The sequence below is a fragment of the Pelophylax lessonae genome (assembly GCF_965119305.1).
Source record: "Pelophylax lessonae genome assembly, chromosome: 7".
NCBI classification, from domain to species: Eukaryota; Metazoa; Chordata; class Amphibia; order Anura; family Ranidae; genus Pelophylax; species Pelophylax lessonae.
In genome coordinates this window covers 20,014,730-20,029,417 of record NC_138774.1, presented here as the reverse complement: position 1 = coordinate 20,029,417, position 14,688 = coordinate 20,014,730, and positions in this window count along the sequence as shown.

Here is a 14,688-nt window from a genome sequence, read left to right as displayed (position 1 = left end):
CACATTGGCTAAGGAGGCAGAGATGTCGAGTAACTGGCTTTTTACAGACACTGTATGGTTGGCAACCTTGGTGATTAGGGTGTGCCCAGGCACACCCGGCATACCCCCTGCGCACGCCTATGCACCAGATCATGGGCCATTGACCTAATATGGCCATGGGGCCATTGACTTAATATGGCCATGGGGCCATTGACTTAATATGGCCATGGGGCCATTGACTTAATATGGCCATGGGGCCATTGTCTTAATATGGACATGGGGCCATTGACTTAATATGGCCATGGGGCCATTGACTTAATGTAAATGTATGGAGATATCCACACTAAAAGGATATGATGGCAATGATGAATCAAAATAAAGCAGCCAACATAAATGTGTTGAATATAAATAAAAATGAATAAAATGTCCATATGCAGCGCTAAAAGTAAAAAAAAAAAAATATACATATAGGATGATGAAAGGAAGAGATGAGGTCCCTGCACCAGCTTCAGTGTGAAATTACAGCACACCACACCACAGTGTTAATCTAATCTCCTTACTAGAGAAAAAGTGAAAGCAGGCATATATCAGGAACTACTGATGTAGGGCCAACATCAATCATCAGGTGAACCACTCCAACCCGTGACACCATCAATGTAAAGACTTGCATCAATCACTTCTCCCCATGCAAGACTCCAGCTCAATGCAGATCAACTATGCTTAAAATCCCATTGATAGGAATGATGCCACCAAGAAAAGATAAATGAAGCAGCACATAGTGAAGCCCGTATAAAGATTTTATTTGAATAATACTTATAAAAGTAGATAAAAACGAGCATCAATGAGTTTAAAATGAAATGCCGCAAATCATAGCGTGCTTGTGTCTTCAGGGATCCGCCTAACGTGTTTCATCCAAAAGGACAACGTCAGAGGCATGGCCTACTGACACAAGCACACCTATATGTGAAAAAAAAACAAAACAAAACTTACGTTAACCGGAAATTGGCGGCTGGAACGCATCTATATTCGTCAATGTGTTCCAACGGCCAGAAAGATTGATTTAATATGGCCATTACCCTAATTTACTTATGAGACCATAAAGCTAATATGGCCATGAGGCCATTGACCTAATTTACCCATGAGGCCATTAAGATAACATGTGGCTACATTATATCGATGATGTTACAAGCATCCCAACCCTTTTGTGTATATGCAGCTGAGAGGCTGGGAATTCCACATGTTAAAGGGATTTTAAAGTCTTAAGGTTTTTTACCTTAATACATTCTATGCAATAAAGTAAAAAAACTTCTTTGCTGAGCCCCCCCGCCTTCCTTTTTCTTACCGGACCCCATCCGTTCCAGTGATGTGCACGATCCCAGCAGCACCAGCCACTGTTTCTGTCCTCACTGGATAGATTGACATTGGCTCCTGCTGCTGTCAGTCAAATCCAGTTACACGGGAGCGGTGTGTGGGGTCAAGTCCCACTGTCTGTGTCAATGGACGCAGCAGCGAGACTCGGGAGCACGCCTGCATGGGTGCCCCCATGGAAAGCGGATTTCCATGGGGGGAACCCGATGAAGGGGAGGAGCCAGGTGCTCCAACGGGACATCCCAGAGGAGGAGGTTTGGGGTTGCTCTCTGCAAAACCCTTGCACAGAACAGGTAAGTATAACATGTTTGTTATTTTTACAAAAAAAAAAATCTGAACCTTTATAACCCCTTTAATACCTAATAGTGAGGACTGTAAATGCATATACAAAGCAGTCTTATATCAAACTCCATAACAGTATCCAAGGCCACTGATAAGGCAGTACAGCCAGCCCTCCTGTACTGAGCCCGGACCCCATTAGTTCCAAAGGGGAGCCTGGGCACTTGCTGAGCAGGAGGTCCAGCTGTACTGTCTTATTGCAGACACCAATCTTCTTCTGCCTCCCCTAGCAGCGCTGCCAGCTTCTCCTCTTCTTACTCCCTTCAGCTTCACGTCGGTCACGTGAGTGGTGCTGGGGGCGAGCACATGCCGCTAAGCACCAGGCAGCGGGGATGCCGATCCACGGGACCAGCGGCTGGGGTTGCCACCGGGCACCCACAATCACTCCCCGCTGAGAGAGAAGGACGGTCAGATGTTGTAAACACAGCTGACCGTTCTTCTCTCTGAAATGATCACAGAGCTCCTGTGATCCTTCTATATAGGAACACAGGTCTCTATGGTCATCTTAGAAGCCACGCCCCATACAGTTAGTCACCTTTCCCCTAGGCTCACAATTCAACCCTTTGACCAACTAGGTTACCCTCTTCCCTGCCAGTGTCATTAGTACAGTAACAGTGCATATTTTTAGCACTGATTACTGTAGTAATGTCACTGGTCCCCCCAAAAGTGTAAAAAAATGTCAGTTAGGGGTCCGATCTGTCTGCCGCAATGTCGCAGTCCCGCTAAAAAATGCAGATCGCTGCCATTACTAGTAAAAAAAAAAAAAACACAAATAAATAAAAATGATATAAATCTTCCCCCTAGTTTGTAGACACGATAACTTTTGCGCAAACCAATTAAAAATATGCTAATTGCAATTTTTTTTTTTTTTAAACATAAATATGTAGCAGAATACAAATTGGCCTAAAAGAATGAAAAAATGTAAATTTTTATTTATTAAAAATGTTATATAGCAGAATGTGAAAAATATTGTTTTTTTTTTCTTTCAGAATTTTTGTTTATAGCGCAAACCAGTCAAAACACGCTTATTGCAATTTTTTTTTTTTTAAACATAAATATGTAGCAGAATACAAATTGGCCTAAAAGAATGAAAAAAATGAAATTTTTATTTATTGAAAATGTTATATAGCAGAATGTGAAAAATATAGTTTTTATTTTTTTTCAGAATTTTTGTTTATAGCGCAAAAAAAAAAAAAAAAAAAAAATCGCAGATTGCAGATCGCTGCAAATTGCAGATCGCTGCCATTACTAGTTAAAAAAAATAAATAAATAAATAAAAATGACATAAATCTTCCCCCTAGTTTGTAGACGCGATAACTTTTGCGCAAACCAATTAAAAATACGCTTATAGGCAATTTTTTTTAAACATAAATATGTAGCAGAATACAAACTGGCCTAAAAGAATGAAAAAAATTTAATTTTTATTTATTGAAAATGTTATATAACAGAATGTGAAAAATATAATTTTTTTTTCAGAATTTTTGTTCATAGCGCAAAAAAAAAAAAAAAAAAAAAATGCAGATTGCAGATCGTTGCCATTACTAGTTAAAAAAATAAATAAATAAATTAAAATTACCTAAATCTTCCCTCTAGTTTGTAGATGCAATAACTTTTGCGCAAACCAATCAAAATACGCTTATTGCGACTTTTTCTTTTAAACATAAATATGTAGCAGAATACAAATTGGCCTAAAAGAATGAAAACATTTTAATTTTTATTTATTGAAAATGTTATATAGCAGAATGTGAAAAATATAGTTTTTTTTTTTTTTTCTGAATTTTTGTTTATAGCGCAAACCAATCAAAATACGCTTATTACAATTTTTTTTAAAAAAAAAAACATAAATATCTAGCAGAATACAAATTGGCCTAACAGGATGAAAACATTTAAATTTTTATTTATTGAAAATGTTATATAGCAGAATGTGAAAATAATTGTTTTTTTTTTTCAGAATTTTTGTTTATAGTGCAAACCAATCAAAATACGCTCATTGCAATTTTTTTTTAAACATAAATATGTAGCAGAATACAAATTGGCCTAAATGAATGAAAAAAAAATTAAACTTTTACATTTTTATTTATTGAAAATGTTATATAGCAGAATGTGAAAATAATTGTTTTTTTTTTTTTTCAGAAGTTTTGTTTATAGCGCAAACCAATCAAAATACGCTCATTGCAATTTTTTTTTTTAAACATAAATATGTAGCAGAATACAAATTGGCCTAAATGAATGAAAAAAAAATTAAATTTTTACATTTTTATTTATTGAAAATGTTATATAGCAGAATGTGAAAATAATTGTTTTTTTTTTTTTTTTTCAGAAGTTTTGTTTATAGCGCAAACCAATCAAAATACGCTCATTGCAATTTTTTTTAAACATAAATATGTAGCAGAATACAAGTTTGCCTAAAAGAATGAAAAAAATTAAATGTTTACATTTTTATTTATTGAAAAGGTTATATAGCAGAATGTGAAAAATATTGTTTTTTTTTTTCAGAATTTTTGTTTATAGCACAAACCAATCAAAATACACTTATTGCAAATTTTTTTTTTTTTTTTAAACATAAATATGTAGCAGAATACAAATTGGCCTAAAAGAATGAAACAAATGAAATTTTTATTTATTGAAAATGTTATATAGCAGAATGTGAAAAATATTGTTTTTTTTTTCAGAATTTTTGTTTATAGCACAAACCAATCAAAACACCATTATTGCAATTTCTTTTTTTTAAACATAAATATGTAGCAGAATACAAATTGGCCTAAAAGAATGAAAAAAAAATAAAAAAATTTAATTTTTATTTATTGAAAATGTTATATAGCAGAATGTGAAAATATTTTTTTTTTTTCAGAATTTTTGTTCATAGCGCAAAAAAAAACAAAAAACAATAATAAAAAAAAAAAATCGCACAGGTGATCAAATACCACCAAAAAAAAAAAAAAAGGACATTAATATTATTTTGGTACTGTGTCGCACGATCGCCCAATTTTCTGTTGAAATAACGCAGTGCCGAATTGCAAAAAATGGCCTGGTCATTAAAGGGGGCAAATCCTTCCGGTCCAGAACTGGTTAAGTAAGCGGACTATAGCGCATTTATAAACCGCCCAGCATAGCATTATCAGTACTCTCATTTTATCTGATGCCTGAAATTTCTCTTTTTATAATTGTGTAGCTATCATTAGCGAGGAAAAGAAAATACAGACCCCACAGATGAAGGAACCCTGAAGGCGAAGACGAAAATGAAAAGCAGACAGATTCCATGGCGCACCCAAACCGCTATAAATACGCCTAATGGCCTAACACAGAAACAAAACTGTTGAGGCATAAATGTTGAATCGTTAAAAGTTGCAATCAAGTGCCTTTTAGGGGAAAATAGAGCTTTTAAAGGGATGAATTGGCCTCCCTAGACAATTTGTTATGTTTTTAGAGGTAATTATTTCTATTTGTGCCAATAGAAGAGGAAGTTAAAGTTATTTATTTATTTATTTTTCCTATCTTACTATCAGAGCCGATAGAGACGTCTGCAGCCCGTTCGGCACGTTGCAGAGAATTAGCGGCGTCAGAATGATGGCGATATACTTTTGCTCTATCCATTGTGGAGATAGCGGCAAACCCGTGGGTCCCCGGGGATTCCGATTTTTGCAGCTACGGGGGAACTGTCAGTTGTGGCTTAGTGATCTCAGCAGGCGGCTCTCTATCTGCAGTGGGACATTAAGCAAGACGACGGTCGGGTTACATTTGCATACATAAGAACACATCGACGTTGACTTGGGTTTCCTTGCAGGGTGGATGGCGCGTTGTAAAGTGTTTCAAATCGTCTTAAATTCGCAGACGTACGCTCGCTCACGATGGCATAGCTGGATTCTGAAGATTTTCTTGAAAGCGCAATGGGAAGTCAGGTTGCGCTTTAAAACACCTGAAAAATATCTTGTCATCTGCTGGTTACTTGAAAGCAAAATTCTTGTTTTGCAGAGAAAAAAAAAAAAAACAGCCCCCCCCCCCCCTCACTCTTCTTTGCAGGTTAAAATGAAGCAAGTATCAAATAAATTTTCATGTTAAAGCCCAATTGAACCTTCAGTTTAACCAGAGGCGTAACTAGAACCTTCAGGGCCCCGGTGCAAGAAACCATGAAGGGCCCCCCGGACCCCTGGCCCTGGCTCTAACCACTGATCCTGGGGCCCTTTACTCTCATTGCGGGGCCCTTTCACAAGTTCTGCAGTGGGCCCCCTTCCTGCCATCTTGGGGCCTCCCCACGGTGGTGAAATTCCAGGGCCCAGTCGTAAGTGTGACCTTTGCGATCCTGGAAGTTCAACCACTGGTGTCAGTAGTTTTTATTTTTTGGTGTTTTAATTGTATTATTTTTTATAATTTTATTTTATTTTTTTACAATGTCACTGACTATGACTCTGTCCATTCAGAAAAGGAAGGAGCTGGTAAATTACATATCTACCGACCCCTTCCTGCTTCTCTATTGTGACATATCCCCTGCAGCAGCTGGCAGAAGAGGGGAGCACACAGGGGCCCAGAGACAGCACAACACAAGTGAACTGGATAGGAGGAGTGGCGGGGGGCAGCATACAGAGGAACCAATCTCCTCTATTTTCCTCCTGCAGCTACAGGAGGAAAAAGGAGGTCAGTGATTTCTCTACATGCTGCCCCCGCCGCCCCTCATATCCAGGTGTACAGGGGAGGAGCACAGGCCCCCTGGAGCATGGGGCCCGGTTGCAATTCCAACCGCTGCAACCCCTGTAGTTACGTCCTTGCCAGGGACACAGGTGTTACTTTGATTGGTGACGGAGTTCCTTTTGGAAGTTTTCAATTTGTTTCCATCTAATATGTTATTAACCACTTTCCGACCGGCCTATTGTAAAAACACGGCCGCAAAGTGGTTGTCTAGTTCTGGGAGGGCGTAGATGGATGTCCTCCCAGAATCGCGCTCCCGCGCGCCCCCTGGGGCACGCACACGGGAGTGTCCGTGCTTGCCGGGTCCCGGGGACCCGACGCATCACGGATCGTGGTAAAGGACCAATGAGAGCGGTCCTTTACCACGTGATCGTTCCGTCCAATGACGGAGCGATCACATCACAACAAATCGGCGCATGTCTGGTTTTTTTCTCTCCTCTCCTCGGACGCTGTAGACAGCAATCGGTACAGCGTGCGAGGGGAGGAGAGAAACTGCTGCATCACGCCTCTTCTGCCTTAACTGTGCCTCATTGTGCCCCATCTGTGCCTCATTGTGCCCCACCAGTGCCTCATTATGCCCCATATGTGCCTCATTGTGCCCCATCTGTGCCTCATTGTGCCCCATCGGTGCCTCATTGTGCCCCATCAGTGCCTCATTGTGCCCCATCTGTGCCTCATTGTGCCCCATCAGTGCCTCATTGTGCCCCATCTGTGCCTCATTGTGCCCCATCAGTGCCTCATTGTGCACCATCAGTGCCTCATTGTGCCCCATCTGTGCCTCATTGTACCCCATCAGTGCCTCATTGTGCCCCATATGTGCCTCATTGTGCCCCATCTGTGCCTCATTGTGCCCCATCAGTGCCTCATTATGCCCCATCAGTGCCTCGTTGTGCCCCATCTGTGCCTCATTGGGCCACATCAGTGCCTCAGCCGTGCCCCATCCATGCATGATCCATGCCTCATCCATGCATCATTCGTGCCTCATCCATGCATCATCCGTGCCTCATCCATGCATCATCCGTGCCCACCCATGCCACCTCAGTGCTCATCAATGCCACATCCATGCCCACCCATGCCACCTCTGCGCTTCCATGCCACATCCATGCTCATACGTGCCACATCCGTGCTCATCCATGCCTCATCCGTGCTCATCTGTGCCTCATCTGTGCTACATCTGTGCCTGCCCATGCTGTCTCAGTGCTCATCCATGCCACATCCATACTCATCCATCCCACATCTGTGCCCGCCCATGCCACCTCAGTGCTCATCCATGCCATGTTAGTGCTCATCCATGCCACATCCATGACACTTCAGGGCTCATCCGTGCCACATCAGTGCTCATGCTCATCCGTGCCACATCCATGCCATGTCAGTGCTCATCCGTGCCACATCAATGCCACGTCAGTGCTCATCCGTGCCACATCCATGCCACGTCAGTGCTCACCTGTGCCACATCAATGCCACATCCATGCCATGTCACTGCTCATCTGTGTCACACCCATGCCACGTCAGGGTGCTCATCTGTGCATCATCCATGCCACGTCAGTGCTAATCCATGCCACATCAATGCCACGTCAGGGCTAATCCATGCCACAACAGTGCTCATCAGTGCCACAACCATCCCACGTCAGTGCTCATCAGTGCCACATCCAAGCCACGTCAGTGTTCATCCGTGCCACATCAGTGCTCATCAGTGCCACATCCATGCCACGTCAGTGCTCATCAGTGCCGCATCCATGCCACATCAGTGCTCATCAGTGCCACATCCATTCCACATCAGTGCTCATCAGTGCCACACCCATGCCACGTCAGTGCTCATCCGGGCCACATCCATGCCACATCAGTGCCACTACAATGCTTATCAGTGCCCTACAGTGTCTCACAAAATTGTAATGGGAAGTCAGGAAATGACGGTGCTCCCTGCATGTTGGGCCTCTGTATGTGGCCAGGCTGTGGAAAAGTGTCACATATGTGGTATCGCCATACTCAGGAGGAGTGGCAGAATGTATTTTGGGGTGTCATTTTTGCTATGTACATGCTATGTGTTAGAAATGTCTAATAAATGGACATCTTTGTGTAAAAAAAAAATGTGTTTTGGTTTTCTTTCCACATTTTCCAAAAACTTGTGGAAAAAAATAACATGTTCAAAAGACTCATTATGCCTCCTAGATCATGTGTTGGGGTGTTTTCTTTTCAAAATGGGGTCATTTTGTGGGTAATTCCATTGTCCAGGTGCTTCAGGACTTTCAAAAGTGTGATAGGTCTTCAGAAAATTATATGTGTAATTTTTGTTTCTAGAATGCCTGACGGTGCTCCTAGGATGTTGGGCCTCTGTATGTGGCCAGGCTGTGGAAAAGTGTCACACATGTGGTATCGCCATACTCAGGAGGAGTAGCAGAATGTATTTTGGGGTGTAGTTGAAAGTATGCCTATACAGTGTGTGAGAAATAACTTCGTAATATGACCATTTTGTGAAAAAAATTATTATTTTTTTTAGTCATTTTGCAAAGAATTGTGGGAAAAAAATTACAACTTCAAAAAACTCACCATGCCTCTTACTAAATACCTTGGAATGTCTACTTTCTAAAAAGGGGTCATTTGGGGGGTATTTATACTGTCCTGACTCGTTATGGTCTCAAGAAATGAGATAGGCCGTCAGTACTTTAGGTGTGATCAATTTTTAATGATTGGCACCTTAGCTTGTAGACTCAATAACCTTCACAAAGACCAAAAAATGTATACTTATTTGGGTTATTTTTACTAAAGATATGTATCAGTATAATTTTTAGTCAAAATTTATGAAAAAAAAGGCTAAATTTGCAAAATTTAAAACCAAAACGAAGAAAAATGCATTTTTTTTTTACAAAATTTTCAGTCTTTTTTCATTTATAGCGCAAAAAATAAAAAACCCAATTATGATTAAATACCACCAAAAGAAAGCTCTTTTTGTGTGAAAAAAAGGACGGAAATTTCATATGGGGATAGTGTTGCATGACTGAGTAATTGTCATTCAAAATGTGAGAGCACTGAAAGCTGAAAATTGGTCTGGTTAGGAAGGGGGTTTAAGTGCCCAGTGGGCAAGTGGTTACACATTCATTGGAGAAAACCTTGTGCAGAACCCATTGACTCTGTAATCCCACATATAAGCATGTGTTGTTCATTGCATCCCGATAAACATTAATTGTTTTAGCCACTCGCCCCGAGCCTGTTAAATTGTAGAAAGTCTCCGTGCGAGCGCCGGTATCAGTCATTGGAATTGACCTTGCATAGTAAAACGCGGCTCTTGGAATTTATTTTTGACTTTTGGTTTGCAAATGTGTAATATTTTCCCTCTCTTCCCTAACGTCTAGTTTATGCCTCGGCGGACTAATCAACCCCTGCAACCCCTGTAGTTATGCCCCTGAGTTTAACCACTTCTGGACTGGAAGGGGGGGGGGGGGGATGTTGCGTACCACCACAGATTCAAAGAAAAAAAAAAATAGTGATTCCACCCATCTAGCGGCCAGGGTGTAATGTAAATTCAAAGCATTGCTTTGCTGGCAATAATCATCCAAAGAAACAGTGCAATATTTAGTAAATCATAGAGCTTTATTGAATATTATATTTTATTATATTGACCATAGTTCTAATATTAACCACTTTAAGACCGGAAGGGTTTCGCCCCCTTAATGACCAGGCCCTATTTTTGCGATTCGGCACTGCGTTACTTTAATGGACAATCGTGCGACGCTGTACCCAAATTTTTTCCCCACAATTAGAGCTTTCTTTTGGTGGTATTTGATCACCTGTGCAATCTTTTTTTTTTTTTTTTTTTTGCGCTATAAACAAAAAAAGAGCGACAATTCTGAAAAAAAAAAATCCCAATATTTTTCACATTCGCTATATAATATCCTAAAAAAAAACAAAACTTAAAACCTAAATGTTTTAACATTTTAGGCCAATTTGCTTTCTGCTACATATTTTTGGTAAAAAAAAAAAAAAATCGCAATAAGCGTATTTTGATTTGTTCGTGCAAAAGTTATCACGTCTACTATCTACGAAAAAGATTTATGTAATTTTTATAGTTTTTTTTTTTTTACTACTAATGGCGGCGATTTGCAATTTTTTGCAGGGCTGCGACATTGTGGTGGACAGATCAGACACCTAACTGACACTTTTGGGGGGACCAACGACAATACTACAGTAATCAGTGCTAAAAATGTGCGCTGTTACTGTAATAATGACACTGGCAGGGAAGGGGTTAACAGTATAGGTGATCAAAGGGTTAAATGTGACCTTAGGGAAGTGATTCTAACTGTGGGGGAGGGTCTTGTGAAATGATCATAGAGACCCAGTGGTGTATTTTGGTTTTGTGCTGCCCTAGGCAAGACTAAAATTGGGCACCCCCCATGTAAATTTTTCCCACTCCTTTTTTTAAAGATGTGACTCCCTCCAAAATTGAAGGACTACAAGTGCCAGCATGAACCCCTGCGATCTCATGAGAGGGGGGAGTGAGGGGGGGGGTGGGAGAGAGGGGGGGGGTGGGTGGGGTGGGGGAGACAGGGGGGGTGAGGGAGGGAGAAAGGGGGGTGGGTGAGGGAGGGAGAGAGAAGGGGTGGGTTAGGGAGGGAGACAGAGGGGGGGTGGGTTAGGGAGGGAGGGTGAGAGAGAGAGAGGGAATGAGAGAGAGAGGGGGGGATGAGAGAGAGGTGAGGATAAGAGAGGGGGGATGAGTGCCAGAGAGAGGGGGATGAGAGAGAGAGTGAGAGAGAGGGGGGCATAAGAGAGTGGGGGGGTGAGAGAGTGGGGGATGAGAAAGGGGGAATTAGAGAGAGAGCAAGAGAGAGGGGGTGAGAGAGAGGGATGAGAGCGAGAGAGAGAGGGGGGATGATAGAGAAAGAGAGAGGGGGTGAGTGAGAGAAAGAGACTGGGGGGAGAGAGAGGGGGGATGAGAGATAGGGGGGGTGAGAGAGGGGGATGAGAGCGAGAGAGAGAGGGGGCATGATAGAGAAAGAGAGAGGGGTGAGAGAGAGGGAGAAAGAGAGAGGGGAATGAGAGAGGCGGTTCTAGCAACCAGTGGCCAATAGAGTCTCAGGTGGTGGGGGTGGCTTTTTTGCTGCCCCCTGCAAAGTGCCGCCCTAGGCCTGGGCCTTGTTGGCCTAGGCCAAAATACAGCACTGTAGAGACCTGTGTTCCTACATAGAAGGATCACAGGCGCTCTGTGATCATTCCAGGGAGAAGAATGGTCAGCTGTGTTTACAACAGCCGACCGTTCTTCTCTCTCAGCGGGGAGCGATCGCTGGTGTCAGGCGGCAATCAGAGCCACCAGACACACGCATCGGCTTCCCCGCTGCCGAGCACTTGCAAAGCCCACAGTTTATTTGCCTTTAGTAAATCAACCCCATTGTCTTCTTATAGTTTAAACGATTGGAAAAACATCCTCTGTACTGCAATTAGCTGAAGCAAAATTGTATTGGATTCAACTACTGTGTCTTATTGAAGAGTTAAAGTGTTACTAAACCCAGGAGCCTGCAGTCACTATATCTGATCTCCCCAGGACTCTGCATTCACTATATCTGATCTCCCCAGGACTCTGCATTCACTATATCTGGTCTCCCCAGGACTCTGCATTCACTATATCTGATCTCCCCAGGACTCTGCAGTCACTATATCTGGTCTCCCCAGGATCCTGCAGTCACTATATCTGGTCTCCCCAGGATCTGCAGTCACTATATCTGATCTCCCCAGGACTCTGCATTCACTATATCTGATCTCCCCAGGACTCTGCAGTCGCTATATCTGGTCTCCCCAGGATCCTGCAGTCACTATATCTGATCTCCCCAGGACTCTGCAGTCACTATATCTGGTCTCCCCAGGATCTGCAGTCACTATATCTGATCTCCCCAGGACTCTGCAGTCACTATATCTGGTCTCCCCAGGAGCCTGCAGTCACTATATCTGGTCTCCCATGGTACACAGAACATGGAAATGCAATTATTTTTAGCAAATATAAACTGCTAAATACCTTTTCTCATCAGCAGTATATAGCAGTCTTGTGACTTCTATCAGTGTCTGCTTAAAGCTTGTAGGAGGAGATTTCATTCTCCCCTGATTGTCCTATGAGGCTACAGGACCCCTGACTCTCTGTCTGGTCAGTGCTGATTGGTATATGAACCTTTCCAAGAAAAAAATAAAAACTCTCTAGCAATACACACCTAACTGAGTGCTTCCAAGGCTCTGTACTTTAAGGGGAAGGATTGGGGACAGTGGAAGGGGCTGGGACATGGGGTGGGCAGGAGGGATTACTGTCCTGGGCACTGTGATGTCCTATAAGGTTAGGGGAGGGGACCACAAGGAGATTTGGGGGGGGGGGGTGATTTGTGTTGGGAGGGGGAAATTTGTGAGGCATTAGTAGGCAAGGATTGTTTTAGGAGGGGAAATTTGATGGGGGGAGGGGGAAGGTGCTAGGAGTAGTGATTTTGGGGGATTTGTGTTGGGAGGGGAGATGGGGGGAGGGGATTTGTGCTAGGAGAGGACATTTTTTAGGGGGGGAAGGGATTTGTGCTAGTATGGATGATTAGGGGACGGGGGGGGGGGAGTCAGCTAGGAGAAGGGATTGCAGGGAGGGGGGATTTGGAGTGAGAGGAGGATGTGTATTTGGGGGGGGGGGTTTGCTGACACATAATGCATATAAATCTTGGGGGGGGGGGATGTGTATTTGGGGTGGGGGGATTTTTGCTGACACATAATGCTCATAAATCTTGGGGGGGGGGCACAGATTGGTATGTTCCCCCCCAGATTTCACTGCAGTGGGTTTAGTAACGCTTTAGGAGTTGGGTGCATTTCTAGCAGGTCAACATTTTTTTTTCTCTACTTGCAGGGTGCTATACAGATAAATAGAAATAAATGTGTCACGCTGCTGGTATATACTGTATATACACACAAATGTGATATACCAAAAATCGTGAAAATAAACTCTATATTTTCTAATAACAGGTGAAATAAAAACATAAAATCCCCTTTAGCTACTTCTGGACCGAAAGGATTTGCCCCCTTAGAGACCAGGCCCTAGTTTGCGATTCGGCACTGCGTTACTTTAACAGACAATTGAGCGGTCGTGCGACGCTGTACCCAAATAAAACTGATGTCCTTTTTTTCCCACAAACAGAGCTTTCTTTTGGTGGTATTTGATCACCTGTGCAATTTTTATTTTTTTGCGCTATAAACAAAAAAAAGCGTCAATTCTGAAAAAAAAAAAAAATATATTTTTTACATTCTGCTATATAACATTTCCAAAAAACAAAATTTAAAAATCAAATTTTTTCATCAGTTTAGGCCAATTTGTATTCTGCTACATATTTTTAAAAAAAAAAATCGCAATAAGCGTATGTTGATTGATTGGTTTGCGCAAAAGTTATTGCATCTACAAACTAGGGGAAAGATTTCTGTCATTTTTATTTATTTATTTATTTTTTTACTAGTAATGGCGGTGATCTGCTTTTTCTTTTTTTTTTTTTTGCAGGACTGCGACATTGCGGCGGACAGATCGGACCCCTAACTGACATTTTTGGACACTTTTGTGGGTACCAGTGACATTACTACAGTAATCAGTGCTAAAAATATGCACTGTTACTGTAATAATGACACTGGCAGGGAAGGGGTTAACATTATAGGTGATCAATGGGTTAAATGTGAGCCTAGGGGAGTATTTTCTAACCGTGGGGGGGTGGGCTTGTGAAATGACCATAGAGACTTGTGTTCCTACATAGAAGGATCACAGGGGCTCTGTGATCATTTCTCTCTCAGCAGGGAACGATCGCGGGTGTCAGGCGGCAATCAGAGCCACCGGCCCCGTGCATCGGAGTCCCCGCTGCCAAGTGGGGGTGGGAGCGCGCTGGTGCGCGCTCACCCCCTAGCAGCAGGCGCACGACTGACGTAGTCCTACGTCGGTTCGCGCAGGAGGGGCTGTCTTCCGCAGTAAAACTGCGGCAAGCGGTCCTTAAGTGGTTAGAAAGAGGTGTGCTAAAATATTGCACCAAAATGTATTCCAGTGATGTGAGTACAAATCAATATTAGTGCTAGTAATTTCCAACATTCAGTTTGAAGAAAAAGATCCACATGCTATAATTCCTTTTTCCATGCAAAATCCACCATTGAATGTCCTTCACCTATAGCAATAAGCAGGGCCGTCTTTAACACAGGGCAAAAGGGGCAGCTGCCCTGGGCCCTGCCATTATTATGGAGCCCTAGGCAGCTTCCCCTTGAGCCTTCACTGCTCACAAATAGTTGATAAGTAGATTCGGGAGGGCCCAAGGAAATGTTTGCCCAGAGTCCAATCAT